Source organism: Myodes glareolus, chromosome 5 (genome assembly GCF_982192425.1).
Source record: "Myodes glareolus chromosome 5, mMyoGla1.1, whole genome shotgun sequence".
Taxonomy (NCBI): domain Eukaryota; kingdom Metazoa; phylum Chordata; class Mammalia; order Rodentia; family Cricetidae; genus Myodes; species Myodes glareolus.
Window position 1 is genome coordinate 105058589 of NC_142030.1, and position 6000 is coordinate 105064588.

Here is a 6000-nt window from a genome sequence, read left to right on the forward strand (position 1 = left end):
GGTGGGTGCTAGCCAGTCACGAGGTCCAGTAGAGATCCTGTCTCAACGGAACGAGGTGGGGGATGATAGAGCAGGATCCCCTTCTTCTTTCTCTGATCTCTGTCCTTGTAAACATAGCTGCACACATAAACCACATACCTATACTACATGTGCACACATGTAAAACGTCGCAGATCATTCCACTGCCTAGTAAGTGAATCCATCTTGATTTCATTGACAGACACGCACTTACTAAGCTGGATGAACTGTGGTATGTGAACTTATTTTATTTATGTGTGTGTATGTATACATGACAGGCATGTGCGGGCGCAAGTGTCACAGTGCACACATGGAGGTCAAAGGGCAGACATTTTGTAGGATTGGTTCTCTCCTTCCCCTTTACGTGGGTTCTGGGCATCAGGCTTGCTTGTCAAGCGCTTGTACATCTCGAACTATCTCATCGGCCAGAAACATGTTTAATTCATACCGGCAAGATGGCTCACTGTGCAAAGGAGAACCTGAGTTAAGTCTCCTTGATCCACATGCCTGAAGGACAGAACTGATGCCTGCAGCTGCCCTCTGACCCTCTGCATGTGAACTGTAGCATGCCTGTGCTTATACATAGATACACACACACTAAATAATAAAAGACAATAAATTTTAAATGACTATATCTAAGTGAAATGACGATCGTTGAGATGTCCGGTTCCTGGGCTGATATAGAAGCTGCACTCTACTAAAGCACCATGGACACTTAGCGTGTGGAACCAACACTGTCAGCCAAGCCCCATACCTGAGTTCTGTCCCTGGAACCCATGAGAAAGGAGAACATAGTCCTGAAAGTCACCCTCTGTTGCAGTCACGTGCACGCACACATTAGTATTTATTAGTAAAAATCTATTTTGTGTCTGCATATGGGTTATAAGTTCCTGCAGTGGCCAGAAGCGGGGTTGGATCTTCTGGAGTTACTGGTGATTGTGAGCTACCTGGTGTGGATGCTGGGCGAACTCTGGTCTTGGAGAAGAGCAGCAAGGGCTTCCAACTGATAAACCAACTCACCAGCTCCAAATAAGTAATATTCTATGTATTAACTGGAAAATACTAGTATGCTAGTAATAGCAAACATGATTATTTTTTAATTACATTTTTACTTTTTATTCTGTGTGTGTGCTCATAGACACACATTCATGTCTCTTAGCACCTGTGTGGAGGTCAAAGGACAACCGATAGGAACCAGTTCTTTTCCACCATGTGGGCACATCAAATTCGGGTCATCAGCTTTGATGACAAATGCCTCCACTTGCTGAACCATCTTGATGACCCCAAACTTGGATATCTTTACTTTTTAAAGTCATCAAAATCAAAGCTGCACATGCTTTCTGGCAGCTTAGAAGTGCTGGAATGTCAGCCTTGTGGCCTTGTTCTCCTGTGCCAGCTCTTCCCAGTGCACTCTCTGCTACCCTGATACTTCTGAGTAATAGTCTTAGGCCACTCTTTCTTGATTTTTCACCCTCAGATTCTGGCAGTGCGGATAACAGGGAGAGTGTGCATGTGTGCTCATGTGAGTGCATATGTGTGTTCATGCTTGCCTGTGTGTGTGCATGCATGCTTGCCTGTGTGTGTGTGTATGCATGCATGCTTGCCTGTGTGTACATGCTCACCTGTGGGTGCATGCTTGCCTCTGTGTGTGTGTGTGTGTGTGTGTGTGTGTGTGTGTGTGTACATGCATGCTTGCCTCTGTGTGTGTGTGTGTATGCATGCTTGGCTGTGTGTGTGTGGCATGCTTGTGTGTGTATACTTGCCTGTATGTGTGTGCACACGTATGCTTGCTTGTGTGTGTCTTTGTATGTCTGCCTGTGTACAAAGCATTGTCTTTAGCTCCCCCGCCCCCCCCTTTTTTTTTTATGAAGATGCACTCTCCTTACTCTCCCAACCCTCATCACTCTCATCTCAGTCAACCCCCCACTCCTCTCGACCTGTCCTTTGCTCAGATTCAGGATTTTGGCTTTGTGTCCCATTGTGACCATCTGTGTGAGCCCTGGACTGGACCTACCCACTGGAGCCTGGCTGGGTCACTAGGGATACACAATGGAAGGCAAAAATTCCCCTCTTCTGTACCTACCAGTAACAAAGAGTTGGGTGGTGAAGATGACCCACCCACCTTCAACCCCTCCTCCACCTACCTCTGCCTGACTACTACTTTTTCTCCTCTTCCTTTCTCTTCCTTCCTCCTCCTCCTCCTTCTCCTCCTCCTTCCTCCTCCTCCTCCTCCTCCTCCTCCTCCTCCTCCTCCTCCTCCTCCTCCTTCTCCTCCTCCTTCCTCCTCTTTCTTCTTCTTTCTTCTTTGACATGGTCTCACTCTGCAGCCCTAGTGACCCGGAACTTACTATGTTCAGAAGTCACCTGCCTCTACCTCTGAGGTTCTGGGATTGAAGGCATGTGCCACCACTGCCTGACTCTGGACAGACCCATCCTTGGGCAGACCCTGCACAGGCGGCAGTGGGGGCGGCAGCCACCTTGACTTCCGGATTGCACCGGCTGTGTCTTAGCCAGAAGATGGCATCTCAGAGCCACGGTCCATAGCTTCCAGCTCTTGCATTGTTCTGTATTCGCTTCACACACGCCTGCCATTTATTCCGCAGTTTTCTTTTTAATGTTTAGTTGGAGACATTGGCGCGCAGTGTTGCCTTTTGTCTGGGTTTCCTTTTTCCAGATACCGTCTCCTCTTGGCAGATCCAAGTGGAGGGACCCATGGACCGGCCCCCAGGCATGCTTCTTTTGACTATGGCAACCCTTTGCAGTTGTCTTGCTATCAGCTTCAAGTGAGGATGTTTTGGGCTCCCTGTGTTCATTTGTCCTTTTCTGTCTTTGTCTGCAAGGCGATGAGTTGATTGCCTAGCTTGGTATTTACTTGTAACCTCTTCGGAGATGGCATCTTATAGCCCAGGCTAGCCTCAAACTCAGAGGTCTGCCTGCCTCTGTCTCCTGAGTGTTGGGAGTAAAGGCATGTGGCACCATGCCCAGCTGGCTTCAGATTCTTTAAGTAGTTGAAGATGACTTGAATTCCTGATCCCCCTGTCTCTGCCACTCGAGTGCAATGAGTATGAGGGGCACCATTATTCTGGGGTACTCAGTGCTGGGGCTGGAAGCCAGGGCATCCTGCATGCTAGGCAAGTGCTCCACCATTCCCGCCTTGCCAGTAATTCTTATGTATTTTCATTACTTACAGCTAGAAATAATTTCCTAAAATCTGATTTACCCGAATAATACAAACAAAACAGAACATTATCAGTTAGAATTCATAGTATAAACATAACAGACTGCTACTTTTGTTCACTGATCAAACCTTAGTTTGGGTGGGAATTTGGAGATGGGATGAAGTCTTGGCCCGTGGCACACCTTCCCTGCTGCATAAACGCAAACACGAAAGAGTGGCAGGTGCGTATGGGAGATGCTAGGGCCTGGATTCACCGGGGAGTGTCTTCATGTCCCAGGATGGCAGTCAAAACTGCTGTGGAACTTGACTCCAGTGGTGTGAGTTACTTTTGTCCCGTGCTCAGATACCTGACCAAAGCAGCTGAAGGGAGGAAGGATTTGTTTGACTCACATTTGGAGGGTGCAGTCCATCATGGTGGGGATGGCGTGGCGGCAGGAGCGGGAGGCAGCTGCTCCCACCGTGTCCACAGTGAAGCCACAGAGAGATGAATGTCTATGAGTTTTCTCAACTCAGTAACCTAGTCTAGATGATGCCCTATAGACAGCTCGGAGGTCTGTTTTCATGGTGGTTCTAAATTCCATCGGGTTGACGATACAGAGTAAATACACCAGCAATCCCTCTGAATGTAACGGGCATCTGTACTGTGCAAGTCAGTTCTGCTATTGGAAAAAATAAGTTGGGTACAGATGGCACAGCAGATAAAGGGCTTCCTGTGCAAGCATGAGGACCTGAGTTCAAATCCTGAGCACATACACAAAAAGCAGGGCATGGCTCTGACTGTAGCTACAGCATTGGGAGTGATGGAGGGGTGGAAATAGGAGGGGCCAAGAGCCTATGGGCCAGCCAGCCTAGCCAAGATGTTTCCCTCCGGTTCCGCCAGAGACCCTGATGAGAATAAGGCAGATAACAGTGGACGGTGATATCCGGCACCATTCTCTGGCCTCTGTGTGTGTGTGCACAGCACAAAAACCTGTATACCTACATGCATATGGCACGTGCACGCGTGCGCGCGCGCACACACACACACACACACACACACACACTAAATAGAACCAAATTTTCATTTTATTTTTGTGTTTTGTGAGACAAGGTCTTACTATGTAGCTCTGGCTGTCCTGGAACTTGCTCTATAGACCAGGCTGGACTAGAACGCACAGAGATCCATCTGCATTGCTTTTGATACATGCTTAAAATTTTCCCCTTCCAGAGACACTTGAGTTGACAAGGAAAATAGGACCCCATTTTCCTTTTTGTCTTCCGTGAGTAAACACAACTGCTTCCTTGGACACAGGAAGAGGGCCGCATGTTCCAGAAACACTGACAGTGCCTCTTTTAGTGTGAGCCCACCTCTGCCAGCAACTTCTTGCCAGTCGCCTTCAGCCCTTGCCCTGTGTGAGTGTGCGTGGGTGCATATCTTCCTGCAGGTGGAGGCCAGAGGCGAATGTTGCCTGTCTTCCTCCACCTTATTTTATTTTAATGTTTTAAGATTACATTGATTTATTTTCCGGGGAGAGGCATGTGTTATGGCATGCCTTTGGAGGTCAGAAGACAACTCGCCAGAGCTGGTTTGCTTCTTTTACTATGTGACCTTCAGGGGTCCAACTCAGGTCGTCTGGCTTGCTGGCAAACACCTTTACCCTGAGCCATCTTCCCCCCCTTTTTTTTTCTGTTTTCTAAGCATGGTGTTTCATCTGTATGTATGTCTGTACACCACCTGAGTGCAATGCAGGCAGCGGCCAGAAAAGGGCTTCGGATCCCCCCAGAGTTAGAATTACAGCTGTGAACCGGCAAGTGGGTACAGGGAATTAAACTGAGTCTTCAGGAAGAACAGCCAGGTCTCTCGATCACTGAACCATCTCTCCAGCCCCTGAGCCATCCTTCTAGGACGGGGTCTTTCCTTGGAATCTGCAGAGCGTATAAATCAATGACAGGACACTCCATGGTGTGCTCAGAGGAAGGTTATTGTAGATAGGAGATCGAACAGGCTATCAGGTTGGTTACAAGTGTCTTTACGGGCTCTGGGCCGTGCGACGACCCATTTTCCCTCCCTTCCTCCCTCCCTCCCCTCATTGCCTCTTTTATGGAAGTCCTTTATTGTCCAGACAGGCTAGTTTACTGTGGCTGACAGTTTTATAAGGTGATATTTCTTTCCTTTTCTTTAAAGAAGTAATGTGTGTGTGTGTGCGCGTGTGTGAATATGTGTGCTAGACTAAGACAGTGAGTGTCCTGCTGTCATTCTCTGTCTTGCTCTTTTGACAAGGTCTCTCACTGAACCTGAAACTAGACTGGCAGCCAGCAAGCCCAGTCTTTCTCCTGTCCCCACCCTCGCTGCGCTGGCATCCAGCTCCTGCATGGCCCCACTGAGACTGTTGGTGAGTACTAGGGGCCGGAGCTCAGCTGGGGAGGTCTAATCCTTGCCCAGAGACTGCTTTTACCCACCGGGCTGTCATCTCTCCAGCCCAAAGGGAAAAGTTCAAGTGCTGTCTTGAAAGATGTGGGAGATGTGCTTGTCTCATCACAAGAACACGCCAGCAGAGGGCTGTGTGTGCAAGGTTTGTGAAGCAGAAGCAGCAGAGAGGTCACAGGAGGTGTAGAAGGGATGCTTGTCTTCACCCGAAAGCTGCCCACCGTGAAAGCCTGGGAGAAATCCTGTGTCACCTCCAACTGTGGCCTGGTGACCCGCTGGCGAGGTAGCTTCCTAAAGCCTTCGGAGGTACGGAACTTAGAAGGCGGGCTCCACCTGCAGCCTGCAACTGAGAAGGGTTGGAGCATCTTCTCAGGGCTGTGTGTTTGGTGGGCTGGGG